This window comes from Haemorhous mexicanus, chromosome 5, assembly GCF_027477595.1.
Source record: "Haemorhous mexicanus isolate bHaeMex1 chromosome 5, bHaeMex1.pri, whole genome shotgun sequence".
Taxonomy (NCBI): domain Eukaryota; kingdom Metazoa; phylum Chordata; class Aves; order Passeriformes; family Fringillidae; genus Haemorhous; species Haemorhous mexicanus.
Genome location: NC_082345.1, coordinates 11,775,024 through 11,793,223, shown reverse-complemented (window position 1 = coordinate 11,793,223; position 18,200 = coordinate 11,775,024). Strand labels below are relative to the sequence as shown.

The 18,200-nt window shown below is 43.6% G+C and overlaps 1 protein-coding gene across 6 annotated transcripts in view; it reads right to left on the bottom strand.

The window, feature by feature from the left end:
• The window catches only part of RESF1 (retroelement silencing factor 1), a 29,523-nt gene extending 12,065 nt beyond the window's left edge, over nucleotides 1-17,458 (bottom strand). For 2 of the 6 annotated variants that reach the window (XM_059845899.1, XM_059845906.1), the window contains exons 1-2: nucleotides 17,245-17,397; nucleotides 1,916-2,000 (exon numbers count right to left, since the gene is read on the bottom strand). The gene's annotated coding sequence lies outside the window, so the exon portion shown is untranslated. Of the gene's footprint in view, nucleotides 1-1,915; nucleotides 2,001-8,513; nucleotides 8,692-16,803; nucleotides 16,982-17,244; nucleotides 17,398-17,436 lie in introns of those variants that run through there. The other 4 variants (XM_059845902.1, XM_059845903.1, XM_059845904.1 and 1 more) reach the window with 4 other exon arrangements.
• Between the last annotated feature and the right edge of the window lie 742 nt (nucleotides 17,459-18,200).

Genomic DNA, 18,200 nt, shown 5'->3' with positions numbered 1-18,200 from the left:
GGCAGCACAGCCACAGGCACGTCACGGACTGCCAGGCCTGTCAAGTACAGCAACCTCACGCACAAAGCGTGGCCCGGTGACAACAGCATGGCCGGCCTGTGGCTGTCAGCAGAACGTTCGCCTCACACACCCACCCAGAAGCGGCAGCGAGAGCACGGGACCGCCGGCAGTGAAAGTGGCCGAGCCGCACTCGGCCAAGGGAGCCGTGCGCTGCCAAGGTGTGGGGCCGCCGGCAGCAGGTGGGGGCTCCCCCAGTGCAGGCACTGCCATAGCGCAGCTGTCACTGGGGGGCCAGGCCTAGCAGGGGGATAGCACTGCCAGGGCAGCTGAGTGACAGCTGGGAGTGAGATTGTCTGTGGCCTCGTGTGTTTTTTAAGTGTTATTGTTGGTTCTGTTACTAAAGACAGTTATTTTCTGTTAGATAGAAAATTATTTGATCCTCTGTACCCCCATTTTGGTCTCTCAGAATGGTTTCTCCCTAAGTTGCTTACTCCCTGCTTTTCCCGCCACCTGACTGTCCCTCAGAGTGACTGATCCCCTGCTCCTCCCCTTATGTCCTTAAATGCCTATGTTAATCCTAGTAGTACTACCCACTGCCCCTGCCTGTCATCATAACCACCGCCCTTTTCTTTTGAGAAAGCTGTGTCAATCATCCCCAATTCAGTAGATGATTCAACTCCAGGGCTTCTTCCCTCCTCTGCGTAACTCCCATGGTTCTACCACGTTGTACCCCTCCCCTTGCCTTCGCTCTTCGGTTGCCTTGTGTTTCCACCCCTCACGCCCACTCCCTTTATAAGTGCTCCCCAGACCCCTTTTCTTTGGCACTTGTCCCTGGCTCCACTTGGGAATAAAGCTTCCTCAGTATCTATACAAGTGTCCCTTCTTTCATTCCTTTATCTTGGATCCTCGCAGCCTGCACCTGCCTGCGTCACCCACACCGCAGCCTTCACCACTACCCGGGCAGTCTCCGTGAGAGCTTGGGAGTGGCCGCTCTCATGGCCCCCAGGTCACTCCAGGAGCAGCTAGCCAGCATCTCTGCTCCTGTGACCGCAGTGCGAGCCACAATTGTCATTGGCTGGAGGCATGAGTGGACAGCATATGAGCAGGAAGCTGATTGGATGATAGGACACATGGACAGCACACGAGCAGGAAGCTGATTGGATGACAGGACACATGGGCAGCAGCACAGCAGCTGAGCCAGCCAATGGGTGCCTTCTTTCTGTTAAGTTCTGTTAGGTCTCGGTTTGATTTCAGTTATGTCAGGTAGAGATTAAATGTATAAAAAGGGTGTGATTTCTACATTAAACTGATCTCCTTCAGATGCTTAAGGGAGTCTGTATCGCTTTGTCCCCCACTGGTACAACCAACAAACCCAAATGGGTGAGCATGTTACTCTGTAAAGTTTTTAGAGGCAGTGCTTTCAAAGCCAAACACTATTTTAGCCCTCAAAAATGCACAAAAAACCCACAAAAGCCCCCATGACAAAATACAAGAATGAATGCTTGTCTCCATCTTGACATGCTCCTCTCAGTATGGTCATACCCAGCTAGCATAGAACAAACACCTTGCTTTGTGTAGAGCGTTAGACAGTCTCTAAACAGAATGTTTCATGCCATTTCTCCCAAATCACCAAGGCTCCTGACTTTCCTTTATGGGGTCTTTCAGATTTTAAGATTCTTTTGATTTCAAATTTGAGAATGAAAAGTATCACTCATATCTAGCCTATAAAAGAATAAAAGATCCAGTGTTATAATTTTATAGGTGTTAATTTCAAGATTCAACAATGGCTCTATCTTTCTTCACTCTTTTACTTTCTCTGCTCTCGTAAGACACCAATAACAAAAGAAGACAGGAAAACAAAGTGGAATATGAAATTCCTAAAAAATATCAACATCAGTGTCCAGGCAATACTTACAGTGATGCAGGAATCTTAGCAAAGAAAACAGGTTTTTGCATCCACAGTAAAGCTTTCAGGCTGCTAATGTTTCACTGGGTATTTCCTGAAAAATGATTAGGGATAAAACAAAATCACATCCTTGAATTAGACAAATGCTGAGGAAACTTAAGATATTTACATTTTCTGGGAACGTAACTGTGAGAGAGGCAAACAAGATACCAACCACTTGTAACTGTAAAATCCTTGCTAGAGGAGGAACTTTGACTACATGCAGCACACAACTTCACTAAGAGTAAAATCCAATCATTGTCGCTGTCAAAACCCAAAAAAATTAGGAAGCCCTTGCTGAAGCCAGGATGGAGACAAGGGGAGGGGTTCATTGCAATGGTAAGTCCTATAACCTATCCAAACGGGATCAGGTGGAGGTCGTAATGGATATACCTTGAAATTCTTGTAAGCCATGATTTGAGTTGTGTGTAACAGGAATTACTATTAGAGGAACAACACAGGATCATCCCCAAGAATCACCTGTTATTTTGAGATAAACTACACTAACATATGCACAAAGACGAAGGCCTTGAGATAACCAAGGTCCCCTGACTGTTTCCTGGGGCAGTCCCAGAAATTTGGGATTAAACAGAAGTAGGCTGTTTTTCAATCATTCATGTGCCAGATAAAGTCCTATGAGTTTGTCTTCCATCTGAGGCCCAGCAGCACCCGCTAGTTAAAGAGTCCTGGCCCACTCAGAGCCCACTACCACACAGTCCCAACTATGGCCTCAAGTTAGAGACAGGAATGAGATAGACGACACACTCGTTTCTTTGAGCAGAATAGCTAAATCTTCATTGCACACAGCTCATTTTATCTGGTATCAGAAGGCACCATGTTGGAATCCCATAGGTCAGAAAATCATTTAAACTCAGTTCATTGCTTGGTAATGGCGAGTGTACGTGTCCATCAAACTTTTTTCTTTCTAGGTATGTTTACATTTTTTCTTCACTGACTCTGATGAGATAGACTCCTTATTTTTGCAGGTGCAAACTGTTCTCTCACAAAAATAGATTGTTATGCAAACTGATTTTCATTCTTATGATTCTTTTCTCATGAGAACTCAACAGGCCAGCTTAGCCAGGATAGCAAGGCCTAAACCATGTTTTACAAGGCCTTTATTTTATAAGGTTTTACCTATATGTACCACCAACTGTTTTCTGCTATGCTCGTTCTGTCATTCTGCCTCCTCTGTCAGGATGCAGCCACAGATACCACCAAACCCCTTGTGTCAAGGTAGTTAAAAATCTCCTGAAGCCTGTGCTAAAGGGTCCTGACCCAAAGAATCCTGAAAGCCTCTTCAGACCCAGGAATCCAACCAGGCAGCACACAGAGCCCCAACACTTCTTTCACCAGCTTTTGCCAACAAGCCCTTATGCTGCACCTTTTCCCACCAGGGCTTGAGCAAGTGCCCTAGTGCCCCTCCCATCACTTCATCAGCTGGAAACACCCCAGCCCTTGGTTACCCAGACTTATGAGACACACAGCACCCTCAACAGAACCTGATGATCCTTCTCAGGTGCCATGGAGGGCACACCTTACAGAGACTTCTCATTTGGAGGTAGATGCCACCATCAATGGCATCATCATCTGTGTGTCCCCATGGACAGTCAAAATTCTGCCTTCAGTTGATCACAAGGGAGGGGAACACTTCTCTCACTCTCCAGTAGTCCACAGTTTACCGAAGCCCCTTCAGCCCTTCCCAAGGTCAGTCAAGTGTGACTTCCCTAAGATCCAGCCAGCCTGAGGATCTGTTTCTGAGAGGTTCTAACCTCCACTGTGGAGTAACTCCTATACAATTCTAGTCAGGTCTGCACAGCAGCAGTTTATCACTGCATTTAGCTGCAGAGCTATGCACCACAAAAAGCGGGCAAGTAACAGCCGCTGCTGAATTGAACCTTGCCCAGCTGGGTCACTGACATAGTTTATATTTATATACCTCTGAGTTTTTTTTTTTTCCACAGGATTACAGGTACATGTCAGATAAGCAAGATGCAGTAAGCTACCAGCAAGAATGGTAACATACAGATTGCTTCAGATAAGCTCCAGACAGTATGTTCTTTTACAAGTATTCCACTCCAATAATTTGGCCACTCTCACTCAGTGAGACCATGCTACAGATATGTCAAACTAGAAAGGCCTACAAAGGCATTAGCTTTTTTACTTCCACAGACAGAACCACTCATAGACCAGACCTTCCATGATGCTCCAGGGAAGGTACAATCTCCTGGTACTTCTGAATCCAACTCCCCATACTTTGGGGGATTCTGAAAAGCACCTCCCCTACCTCCAATGACCCATGCTGTTAACACCCTGTGATGCTGCAAGCCCCAAAATTCATCATGTCTCTGTAGAAGGATTCTTAGCAGAACAAGGCCATGCTATTCTCCTACAGGAATTGGACAACCCTGGCTTGCAGATTACCGAGTTACTTTGAAGACGATGTACTATCCTCGGAACAAGGTAGACCATGTACTGTCCTCGAATAGATACAACAAGCAAGAATGGGCATTGTGCCAAGATGAGACCAGATACCAAGCACGTTGTGGGAACTGCTAATTTGGCACACCTTAGTTAAAAATGCTTATAGCATGACAACCAATCAATAATTAACATTTATATGTGAATATAGCTATTTAACCAATGAGCTTTAAGCATTAGTGGCATGAGAGAGTGTATAGAGAAGGATAAATATGCCAAAGTTGCTGAATAAAGTAGGATGACATGTAGCCACATTGGTGTGATTGTAGTTACTTGGCCGACTTTCCGGACAGGACCCTCTTCATGGTTTTTTTTTAGAGAACTAAAAAAACAGTGAGCATTCACTTGCACCCACTTCCCCTTTTAACAGCCCAAGCCAGTCAGCTCACAAGTCCAGTGGGTCCTGGCATCTGACCAGGGATACTGGAGCAGGACACTCTGCCTCCATGGGGGTAAAGCAGCTCGAACAATACCCTGATTGTAAAAGTTGTCAGTGATGGATGGAGAAGGGGGATCATGCTGCACTTGGTGTAGAACAAGGCTGAGGCCAGCCTGATTCAATAATCCCAAAGTTGAACATTCTGAGGATATGAAGAACAATGTTTCCTTGCAGAAATTGGCACAGGTGAGAATGTAAAAAAGTTCCTGATAAAGCAACAAAGAAGTGACAGTATTGATAATTTACCTGACACTGCTGAGCTAAAGGCTGCTGAGCTGGAACAGTTGGCCCAGAAACATCTGACTGACAGTGGATCACTATAAAAACCCAGTCCCAATTTTTAACAGCAGAGACTTGTTATGAATACACAGCTAAAGGCCTGGCACTGGGTGCTCCAATAGTCTATTTGCATTCAAAAGAACCAGCCAGGTTCACAAGGACTATGGTTTACTAAATGCAGCAGACATGGCTCTTCTGGAGTGCCAGCAGTATCTGCATAAACTGCAAAGAAGCTAAATATAGCCCTGACAATACAATGGCAATCACAAGCTCAATTTCTCATGTCAAAACACTCAGCACAGCTGAGGACACAAAAGGTCTTACCAAAAGGTGCCCCTTCTGCAGAGGGCGAGGAAAATGTGTCCCTACAATTTTCATGTCAAATTCTCATCCCCCAGCCAAACACAAAATCAGGGTCCTTTTATACCTTATTAGCCATTATTGTGCAAAGTGCTGTGGGTGGTCAAATTTTCTGCTCTTAGTGGTTGTGTCGTATGCAGTATTTCTTGGTAGGAGGTATACCTGGTAGCAGTTGTACAAAACATTTCCTGGTATTGAGACTGCACTGCTCCTTTCCCACTTTACATTCCTACCCGATGCCATGGCAACAAAAACCTCCATCAGGTTTCCATGTCTGCTCTGATCACTGATGCTCTGATGTGTGGGGCCCATCTCATATTGAGCTTTGCTATTTTCTTCACTGTTTTATGGTTCCCATACTCTTAACATACCCCCTTCTAGAAGTGTGTGTGGAGATTCCTCCTCTGAGTAGGGACACCTCCAAGGTTATTTCCTGAGGCTGAGTTAAACAGCTATGCCCACAGACATTAGTATAAGTGAGCAACATCAATCTCTACTTGATTATTTTGCCAGCTTTATTGTCACTGTAATTATAGTTAACTATCAGTACTGTGTAGTAATTAATTCTGATTAAGGTCCTTTAGCCTAACTAGTATTATGATCAAGATCATCAGTATTAGCACCATATAAATAAATATTTTTTTTATATTGGCTTGCCTTCCTTTATCCTGTGGGATGAACTTGTATAAAGATTCAACTACACCTGTGGAATTCTTCAGACATAAATCTCTAAGTAAGTCTGGAGCTAGGACTGGATCCAGCCACACCCAGACTCCTCTTTGAGGAGGAGTTTAGAAAGCAACAGGATCCTTTCTGCACCCTGTGACTCAACAGGAGGGTACATGTGATAAACCTTGGGTGAAACTTCCATTCTGCCTATGACAGCTACCTAGGCATAAAATTTGCCCCCCCTCTGCCTCATACTGCACAAAAGCTGCCAAAACCATTAATGCCATTTATCTTTCCTCTTATCTATGCACAGTCGGTTTGGACATTAAAGACGTTATGCCAGTGTCCCACCCACCAGGCCTACCAAGCTCACTTGGCTTGTACTTGGAATGGCATTAATTATACCTTTACTCATTTACCTGCAGGCTATGGCTATAGTCCTGCCATTGATGCTAAGGTAGCTCCAGCAGTATTAGCTGAAACTTCCCCCACTCCTGATGTCTCTCATGACCATTATCTTGCTGACTTTCCTACCACATACAGATGGCAATCTTACACAATAAATTATTCCAAATTTCAGCCCTTAAAGAACACCAGGAACTTTTTATCTTCCTGGTAAATGCCAGGATCCTGCCCAGAATGTGAAGCGTTGGGGTAATTTTTAAAGGAATCCTTTTGCATGCCAGTACCAAAGGTATTTCTGAAAGTGTCTTGCAGTCTTTTTTCTTTACTCAATCTACTCCCTCCTCCAAATGCAAATAGCAAGTCTTCTAGGCTCTAAATTTTTGTCATGAAAGGCCCAGGTTTTAGTCAGCTGAGCTACTCTCTCAATTCCTTGCTGTGCATACATTCCACCTGGGACTGGAGTATGAGCCACTTCCAACCCTTCTCCTAAAAATATTCCATGATATCACTATCTGTTTGTGCAATGGTATACAATAAGCAATAATTGTAATTATTAAGCAAAGCAACTCATGAAATAACTGTACCCTCACCACTTATGTGCAATGCAACACACACTGATGACAGAGGCAAGAGGTAACCAGTCAATAAAGTGGATTGACTGTAGTCACAGGAATGAGCTCAACTCCTTGACCAAATTATTGACAGTGTGGCTCAGGCTCATAAGGAGGTAAAGGCCTAGGCCATGACCAGGTCAAGCACTTTGCTAGTTCCAACCTATTCTTTGAAAATCCACATAGGAACAGGGAGACACAAAGAGCTTTGATGCATAAGAGTTGGGAACACCAGCCAAGTGAATAAGACGTCAATAGAAGGTAGTTCTTCCAGAACTAATTAGTAAGGAACAAATGAAGTTGTGGGTGCAAGGAATTTCATGGAAATTCCATTGCATTTGACTGCAAGCCAACCACTTCATTCCATAAATATAAAAGCCCAGGTGAGCTTTTTTTTGATCTCTCCCAGCTGCACAATTGTAACCTCTCCTTGAGCTGGGTCACCTCTAAGTTTCTCCTCGAGGAGAAACTTAGATCTCAGGTGATTGATATTGTGCATAACTTTGTTTCATAGAGCATTAAGATAATGTACTAATACTTCTGAATTATTATTGTTACTGTATCTGTACAGTAAGATTAAACCTCACCAGGGCACTTTCCTAAGCCTCACTTTTATCTCATTTTACTTCAATGTAAAAAACCCACTTTTCCAGCTATCTGTGCCAGTGGTCTAAATCTCCTCTGCAACAAGTGTAACTGAGGCACTCACAATAGCTCTAAAATATTCTTATTCATTGCTAAAAGCTCCCTTTAATAGAGTCAAAACCCTATAAAATATGCATTTCAGTGCCAGCCACTGTGATCACAGCTATTTTGTACCTCTGCAGAATGTAGTTCAGCAAACAGAAGATTCTAAGAACTGAAAGGACTAAAGTTCAGCTGCAGGCCAGCAAAATTTTGCTCTCTCCTCTTTCTGCTTCTGGACTTGTAGTGGCATGTCCCATTTAACCTAAAGTATTTAAATCTAATTCAGCATGTCTGATTTATGGTGTAATAGAAAAACAGCCTGAATCAACTAAACACACACAAAGAAAGGAGTACATAAACATCCATAATTCTCATTTCCCTCTCTTTATAACTGTATTTTAGATACATTTTAGATGTGACAGTTTGGATGTCACAATAGCACCAGCACACAGGAGTTTTCCTGTCCCAAAATTCTTTGCAGTTACATAGGAGGTAGTTTGTTGGAAATCGCCTTAATCTCAGATTGCCAATCAATCCCAGAATGTTTACAGTAAACTTAAGCACCTGTAGACCAGTAGTCACTTCTCTTTTCAAATTCCCATTCCACCATTTCCAACAGGCTATTTCCCCCTTTTACCTATTGACTTCTGACAAATCCTGATGGGATTCATCCAAAAGTCTTTAAAGAGCTGCCAATGTCATCACAAAGACTCTCTTGATGGTTTTTGAATGATCTTGGAAGTCTGCAGAAGTCCCAGCTGACTGGAAGCTGGCAGACATGTCCCCAGTTTTCAGGAAGGGCAAGAAGGAGGACCCTGGAAAGTAGAGACCTGTCAGTGCCACTTCAGGGTCTGGTAACATCATGGAAAACTTCTTTTTCTGAAAGGTACTGAAAAACACTCAGAGGACAACAATCATTAGTCACAGCCAGCACGGCTTCTTGAGGGGAAAATCAGCTGGTCACACCTGACTTCCTTCTACAACAGGGTAACCCACCTAGCTGACCTAGGAAAGCCAGTACACTGATCTTTCTGGACTTCAGTAAAATGTTTATAGGATGGTTATGTTTTACTCCTGTAGCCTTCATGTTGCATCAGGCTGTCCTTCCCAGCCTTCCTTTTTGTTTTTAGCATTGTCTCCTCCCAACACCAGGACTCTTAATGTGATTTTATTCAGTGTTATCCAATACTGAATAAACAGTATTTCTCAGTTTGCTAGTGGGGTTTTTGTTTGGAGATGAAGTGAACACACTTCATTCCCACAAGTCTTTAAAAGTCGAGGAGCTCAGGCAGAGCTTTCTCTTGTCTTTGGCATGCCTTTTGGCTCTACTGGCAACAGTGGACACTCCAGAAGCTGCATTTCCCAATCAAAAAGTGTTTGAGTGAATTTTGCAACATCTGCCTGCAGCCACGCTGTTGAGCCCAGAGAAGCAGAGCAGCCCAGCTCCCTGTGTATGCAGGACATCCCTCCCTACCACACATGGCTCTTCAAATGGAAGAGAGAACCCAGCCAAGGCCAAAGGCCTGGCAGGGGGTCATCGCTGGTACCAGAAGGGCTGAGACCACAACTAAAAATCAACATCTTGGTCTGGAAAGAAGATGTGGGAAGAGATTAAGAAAAGTAAATGTCATTGACCAAGAGACTGCTCTTTACAACTATAAAAGCCACACAAATTCTTACAGAGATGGAAACCTCTCACACACTCCCTGGAAATGTGTAGGGCGGCTTCTCCTATGAAGCTTGGATGCATTTTTGTAGATACTTTTCCAGGAATTGAGAGGAAGGATTTGATGCAAGATTCAGTGTATCTTACCATCCAATCCATCAGCAATTGGATGGTAAAGTACATTGAATCCTAATCTATATTATTTCTTTGCTAGCTGTAATATAGGTACCTCAATCACACAGTATTGTCTATCTACTAGCAGTGTCTCTTTGTTTATCCTGTGTGGTAACAAGTCTGGTTTAAGTCTTATGTCTGCTTTCCTTGGTCTATTCAACAAATCATTCATTTTGTAACAGACCTCATCGGCCATTTTTAAGAACTTGCAAAACGAGAGTGACTTTTGGGGTGTTGGCCAACTCAACTGACTTACTGTCTACTGTCAAGGGCCTGGGCAGAGGCAGGCCTGGTTAAAGTCCCCTCTCCACTGGTAATAGCGTGGTGACCCCAGCCCACCAGCAGTGCCTGGCCAAGGCCAGAAGGCTCCGAGTCACACCAGCCCAGAGGCTTCGCCTGGCTGTCTTCTGCCCAGGAGAAGGCAAAGTCCCTCCACAAGTTCCAGCCCTTGACAGAGTACCAGCCACCAGAGAGATGAAGGGAGAGGAGGGGGCTGCTGCCATTTTCCCTTTGTCTCCCTCGTGGTAGGTATCACCTTGGGGAGGCCACCACTCTGACATTTTGAGTTTCTCTTTGTTCCCTGGGAGTCTGGGAGATTTCAGCAACTTCCTAAAAAACTGGTGCTCTTACTGATATGTTTTGTATTTTGGGGTTTTTTTTTTAGTAAAATGTTATTTTTCCACTTATATCTCCTCTACTTGTTTCTCCTTATTGGTGGAAAGGGATTGGTTAAAACTAAGGGGAAGTAACTCATTTTAGAGCGTTCCCCTAAACTGTCTTAAACCAAGGTTGGTCAAGAAGGACCTGCCTTTCACAAGCTGGCTGGGCCTGATTCCCTGGTTGTCCTATAGCTGCCACATGATGTCATTCAAGATGATCTGCTCCATGACCTTCCTCAGTACAAAAGGCTGTAACTGCTATTATGGTGCACTATTTATTAAATTGGTATTTTCAAAACTAGCTTAATAATTGTCAAGAAGAGATTGGTTTTGGTCATCCACCAAAACCAATGACCAAGGGCAAATCTCTTCCACTCAGCCCCAAGGAGTTACCACAAGAAGCATCCCCACTTAAAGGAAGAATGTCCATGCATTCTCCTAAAAGGAACATGCTATAAATCCCTACCATAAAAAAGAGAGCTTGGGCTTTTATACAATAACATGATTGACTGTCATGACCTACATTGCTAGGCTAGCTCAGCAGAGCATAATTCATTTAAAATACATGATTAGTACTACCACTCATTGGTTCCTTTTATCAGGAAACATCTGTCTCTCACATCAATGCCAGTGCCAGATCCCATCAGGAAACACCAGTTTCTTAACATCCTCTTATTGTTTAATTTTGAGATGTTTCAGTCAGGCTGATATTAGCATTCTTCAACATCAAAAGCAACATGGCCACCCTCCCTCCATCACTGGTGATTTTTGCAAGTAGGGTTAAGTTCAAGCTGTTTCATCCCCACTTATACATAAAGAACATCCTGTTATGCTCACATATTTTCAGTTTTAGTATTTATGTGAAAAAGTTTTGAAATTCCATTTCAATAAGGATGTTTGATGCGGGACTACAGCTGCAGATTTCTACTTATTACACTTCACGGTAACAACAGCAAAATGTTGAAGCAGTAAGGCCTGAACAACAGACCTTGAGCCAAAGCTGACCTCTAGATGAACCTTCCAGCCAAATGTTATATGTATCTGCTCATTGGCAAAACATGGTTTCAGTACTTAGAACCCAGGCAAGGCCAAATCTAGCCTTGGTTGGGAGTATAGGATCAAAGACAACCCCCTTGGTTCGTCCTTGAGCCCTGCCAGGCTTTGGAAGAAACCCAGCAGAAGAAAAAACCAGATGTTCCTGCACTATAAGTTATGGTAGTGGGTATATTTAGCAGAATAAAAATGGGACTCTCTCACAGCTAAGTCGGAAGCCTCGTTTCCTGTGGGTGGAAGCACCTGGAGGATTTCCCAGTTACCAGGAGTGGTTCTCTTCCCCTAACTGATGCTTATCCTATCTTTTTATTCTTTGCAGTTTTGTATTATATTGAAATACCCTTATTCCTTTAAGTTGGTGTCTGTGTCTTTTCTGACCCTGCCCACAGCAAAACAAATTTAGAAAAACAATGAAATGAGCATCAATCGTGCCTGAAATCTTAGTGGGAACACAGAAATTCTGCAGTTGAGAAATTACAGTTTTGTAATTGCATTTTAGGACTTTTTCAGGGAATAGTACAAAAATCAAAAATCAAGGAAATGCATGCCATAGCATCTGGCAATGGTCCCAATCCACTCTCTTAAAGTTAGTAACTGCACCCAGCAACTCTAAGTGTCAAGGGAACTGTGGTCATAGTCAACAGGTCAAGAATAAAGAAGTCATTCTTCTCACCACAAATGAGCTAATGGAGATAAACACCATTCCACATATCAACAACCTCTAGATACAGAAAAATCTGAATTTGTCATAAACAACATTTAAACTCAACACCAAGAGGTTATTCTGAAAGGTAAAAGGGACTCTTCTGCAAGCACTGTGGACACATCAAGCATTTGGAGGAACCATGCTTCACAAGGAATTTTAACATTCAAGTTCTCCATGGTACCAAGCAACACACCAACATCAACAAAAGCAATGCCACTGTTCAGAACAAAATTAAATCTTCAGGATTGTATTTGATTGCTTCATTGTATCGACCAAGCATGTACTGCTTTTGAATAATAGATGCAAGCCTGAGAAAGCAATTTTCAACAGAAAAGATTTGTGGGGAAAAGGCATTAATAACAGAGACTGGATTCATCAGACAAATTGACATCACCAAATATTCCATTTGGAATCCTACAGATGACAGCTTTTCTAATGGTAGCATCAGACTCCTTTATACAGGAATATCATTGCCTCTGCAGAAAAGTTCATGTATATAATGAAACACATAGCTGTAAGTATTATCTATAGCTCATGCTTTTCTAGTTGTGAATATTACTATGATGGAAGAAGATGATGGAAGTAGATTACTATGATGGAAGAAAATTACTATGATGGAAGCTAAAGATGAAGCTGAGTCCTAAGCTGCCTTGTCTTGGATGGAAAAACATTTTTAGAAAATACCTACACCCCTACACTTCAACTGCAAATTTCTATTTACCATCACACTGGTCTGCCAGTGGACATGGTCAGCACAAAAGACACAAACACCAACTTTAAGAAATCAGTGTAATTTACTACAGTTTAAAACAGCAAAGAATTACAAAAAGACAAGCTAAGCAATGCACATAGTCACTACTACAGAAGATTGCCTATAGTAATTAAGAAAGGTACATCACCTAATATTTTATTATCATCCAGATCTGCACTTCAGCTGGGGAGCTCCAGCCATAGCAAGGACTGGAAAGCCACTCCTGATAACTGGGAATTTCTTCAGGCACATCCACCTGCAGGCAAGGTCTCCATCTTCGCTGTGAGAGGGTCCAGATTTAATGCTGGTGAATAAACAAGCTTCCATACCTCCTCCTGCAGGAACATCTGGTTTCATTCTCCTCCTGGGTTCCAACCAAAGCCTGGCCAGGGCTCAAGGGGGAACCAAGGGATTTGGCTTTGACCATGTACCTCCAAACAAGGCTGGGTATCTGATTTCATGGCCCTGACTGGCCGCTGAACACAGGAAGAAATACACTAGTTATCACACTACATGTTTCACTGATGATCATGCATCTTTCAGTAATACATGAATACAAATATTAAACAGTGTTTGGCTGGAAGGTTCATTGCCAGTCAACTTCAGCTCAGGGCCTGTTGGTCAGGCCTCAGTGCTTCACAGAAACAAGCAAAATGCAAAGAAACCATGAACATGCTTCAGCCTCTGAGGAATTTCCCAATTCCTTTCAAGGTTTAATGGACATTTAAAGAACTGTCTTACATCCCCAGTAGTTGTAGACATCTCCTTCTAGAAGTATTGTTCCCCAATCATCCAAAGCCTAATGACCACTCATTGGAGACAAGCTTGCAATCTATGTACAGGATACTGACTGAAGTGCAAATTAAGAAGTTAACTGATTTTCAGTCATTGAAATCTTTCACAAGCACATACTTACTAGATGAGCTCTTTGGCATATCTGCATTTTATGGAGACCATTTCTATCCAGCATGAAGGCGTAGCGCTACCTTCAAGATCACAGGAGTGTTTTTAAGAAGTCTTTTTAAAAATCTTCTGATTGGTGAAGTTTTCTGCCAGCTATAAGTTATAATATCAATGCTTCCATTAAATTAGCTTCCTTGAAATTCCTCCAAGAATTTATACAGCATTTTTGCTGTACAAATTCATAAATTTGTACAGCAAATGCTGTACAAGTCCATAAATTCGTACAGCATTGTTGCTCTACATTTCCACTGCTCTATGCAGTTTTGAAACTCCTGAGAACTTGAATTGCTTGTGTTTATCACAAAGACAAATAATAGTCAGAAACATGACAGTAGTGTCTAGCAATCAAATGGGTGAAAAAATAAAAATCCATTCCCTGTCAGCAATGGAAAATTACTACAGTTCTTTGAAAAACTGCATGTAACAGTATTGAATATGGTTTAGAAATGCTTTGAGTAATGAAGACAAGTTGGTAAGTGTGTATTTTCCTTAACCCTATTTTCTTCCCCATTTCTACCTCTTCAGTCGCACTGATGCTGCCACTTGTGGTGCTTCAGGATGAACCAAACTAGACAATAAAATGGCATCCACAATTTCACTTCAAAAAGAAAAAAAAAGATCACTTCAGCAATCTTGTGTGTCTCTTCAGACAGATGTGGAGTGCTCACTGGAGGAACAGGAGCTCCTCACTGGTCTTGGCTCCTAGAAGGGACAACAGTCAAAAAGCTTAAAGTGCTGCTTTTACCAAAGGAGCAATGAGCCATACCAACAATACCACCAGAGTCTCCTATGTCCTGATTACCAGTGATATATCAAAATCTGCCAGGGGATCTTTTGAATTTCAGTTTTCTGTGCAGCACCAGCCTCCTTTCATCAGTGCACTTTACAGTTTTAAAAGGCAAAGATTAGCATTACCTAATGCTAAAAACCATAATGGGTATTTTCACCGTTTTTCCTTGCTTTTCTTTTTCTTTCTTTTTAAGTCACCAGCAGGCTCTAAGGTTCTTCACAAGCTCTCATAGCTATGCTTAGCAAAGCAGGAGCTCCTCTAGGAATCAAGAGAATTGAACTGCACCTTCTTGGCTGTCTGCTCCCTCTTTTACTCCTTTTGCTGTGTCTTTATCCATGCCTTTTAATTTAAGTGGTGGGGAGTACTGCTCTGCCTCTGACAACTGTTAATCTTCAACACAAAGAAGAAAGGCTCAACATCAAACTAACAGGTTAATTATTACAAGACCACAAATCCTATGACAGTGTCACATCCCCAACCACTGATATGTTGTTCATGGCTGCAGCAAATGAAACCGAACAAAAAAAGGCAAATAAAACAGTTGGGAAAGGCTGATTTGTGTAAATTTTAGAAACACATCAAAATATTCTCCTAGCGAAACACTTCAGCCTGCAAAAAAACAATCCAAGTCAGCAATTTGTTGGCTTCTAAAGAGTCTGTGTTTGAGGGACAGCCTCCAGCAAATCAGAGTATTTTACTGATTTACAACTATTTTTTTGAAGATTAGTAGGAAGGGGGAAGAGCGAAAAAGCATCTGTGTTTTAAATAGAAATCAGAACCATAACAATAAAAATAAAACTTCTAAAACATCTAGCAAACCAATGAACTGGAGAAAGTTTTAGTTTTTATTTAGAAGGAAACCAAAACACCCCGTAACAGACTTGACAAAAAGCATGCTGTAATGTTTTTTGTCTTCTGCCAAGACATCAGACAATCTATTATTTCCTAGGGAAAAAAATACTGTTTTAGCTTAAGCTACAAAGAGAGCTGGATCCTTGAACTCTGCCTCCCAACTCACTGCAGTGAGCCACACAAACACACTGAACTAACGGGTCCTGGTAAACATCTTGGGAACCACAGCAGTAAATTTTCCAAGACCTTGCACCTTGAGACCCACGGGAACTTTTATGCTGGCACAGGCGTCAAGAGTAAAGTGTTTAATTTTGCGGACAGTAATAAAAAAGCAATCATTATCACTAGTCTGTTTTCTCTGCCAGGAATATCTGTTTGAATGTTTTGGGACATCAGTTGGCCAGTTCAAGGGAACAGGGTGATAAGAACCCAGTAGGAGTTTCTGATGTTTGTAACAAGTTTTACTCCCATCATTCTCACATGGGAATATTTTCTCAGGAGAAAATATTTACCAGGAGTCATGACGAGCTGGATTTGTTTTATTCTATTTTTAGTCCTCCCAGAAGACTAGTTAAGAGCAGGGAAATGCCCAAAGTTACCACGGAGCTCCTAGAAAGAGTTGAGTCAGCCTCTAACAACTTCTAGGAAAACAACTGCCAGCATTCCTATGGGCTTCTGAAACACATCCAGTGCTCCAGCAGAAAATCTACTCATGTTCCACCCGATGCCTCCGGTTTTCATTGATGCCACGGACCAACAAAGTACATCTTCCAAAGCACAGGAAGAAAGTTGCTACACGTTGATGGGGTACTTGCACTTTTTTCTCACATTTCCATCTGCCTCTGCAGCTAGAATAAATAAGTTAATTCTATCAGCTACACTACTCAGGCAATCCAAAGCAGAAACAGCGAGCCTATACCTCTTTAAATACGTTCTGTTGTGGTTTTGTTTTTTTTTCCTTTAATAGTATAAACAGTGTTATCAGTTATACCGTAACACACGACTGCAGGTGTCCCTCTTACACAAAGCAGAGTACCGGCTCCTTACCGCACATCTTGTGATGCCAGAGAGGCTGAAGCACAAAAATCACTAACGCTGGACTTTCATCGCAGAATTTAAATACAGGACACTCGAAACAGCCAGTCTTCAACCCTGACAGCGATTATTTTCTCTTGTCAGTTTTGTTTGGGGTGGGGGGGGAGAGACAGAGGGAGGGATTTCCTCGTTTGTTATTGTTTCTCAGGTTTTTAGTATCTTTCAACCGCACCTCCCTGCTTTGTCATACCCTACGGAGAAACACAGCAAAAACAAACCTCTGCGTCCTTAAGGTGATCGGGGCGGGGGATGCGTTCCGGAGCCTGCGCATCGCATTGTCCTTGTTCAGGCACTCGCAGGACTCTCTCACTAATTGACGGTAATGGGTTCTGCGAGGCGAGCAGCGGGCGAGCCGAGGGGCCCCCCGCGCTCCGCCGGGCCCCCGGCGCCGCCGCCCTCCGCGCCCGCAGCCCCCACTGCTGCTGCTGCGGCCCCGCGGCCTCCCCGCTCCCCGGCCCGGCCACCGAGAGGGCTCCGCCCGCCCCGAGCCCGCCCCGAGCTCTCTGCAGGGCCCGGCAGCTCCCGGGGAGCGGCTCCTGGCAGCCGCCGGGGGCCGACCCCGCGATCGGAGGGGAAGGGAGGACAGGACGGCCCGGCCCCGCCGCCCCCCGCCCCGCTCCCTCCCTTCCTTCCTCCTCGCCGCCGCCGCACGTCCTCACCGAGCCCAGCCAGCGACTCGTCGGAGCCCCGAGTGTCGGCCCCGATGGGAGACGGAAGGAGAGCCCGGCTGCGGGCTGCGGGGCGGGAGCTGCGGGGCGGGGGCGGCGCGTCCTGCCCTGCCCTGCCCGCCCGGCGCGGCTCTGCGGGATCGGGGCCGCCGGCTACGGCCAGCGCTCTGCCCCTGGGCTCACCCGCGGACAGCGGCGATAGATTGAGCCTCCTGGTCCTCAGATCCCTCCAGGCTAAGCCCCTCCTCCCTGCCCCTTTCCCTGCCTCCCTTCCTGCCTTCTCAGCTCTCCAGAGAACTCCCACAGCTCCCTGCTTCGAGCGCGTCACGTTTTTTTAAGAAAAACAGAGTGGTTCTTTCACATTCCCCCACGGACTGAGGACCAATTGAAGCTTCAGTTAGAAGAAATGTTATAAATATTCTGATAAAAGAATCGATTTAATAATATAAAAGAGGTTGCTATGATTGCAAGTAGAAAATTGTGAAGTATATGGTATACCAATGTCAGGAGTGCTGTGTTTAAAATATGCAGCGGAAACCTCGCCAAGAAGCCAATGAATGTCTTCTGTTTTGTTCAAGAAGCTCTGGAGAATATCATGCAGAGCAGTTATGCTGCTTGGAAACCCCCTACCCTTCCCACCTTGACTGCAATAGCAAGGACTCCAATAAGTAAAGCTCAATAGAGATGCCCCAATTGTCTTAAAGTAGGAATATTAATTAAGTTATTTAACTAGCAAAACAAGTTACTGTTAAGGTTAAATTTAAGAGCAGGCATATTATGCATAAAATGTAAAAGGACTTATGTAACCATGACCCAGCAGTAATCAAATGGATGGATTTTGTTTACTAAATAGAACATGCTAGGAGGAGTAATTCCCTGTTTTCCTGGCACCAAAATAAAGAAGCATCTGCTTATTCACATTGTGTGGAAAAATCAGTGTCTGTAAA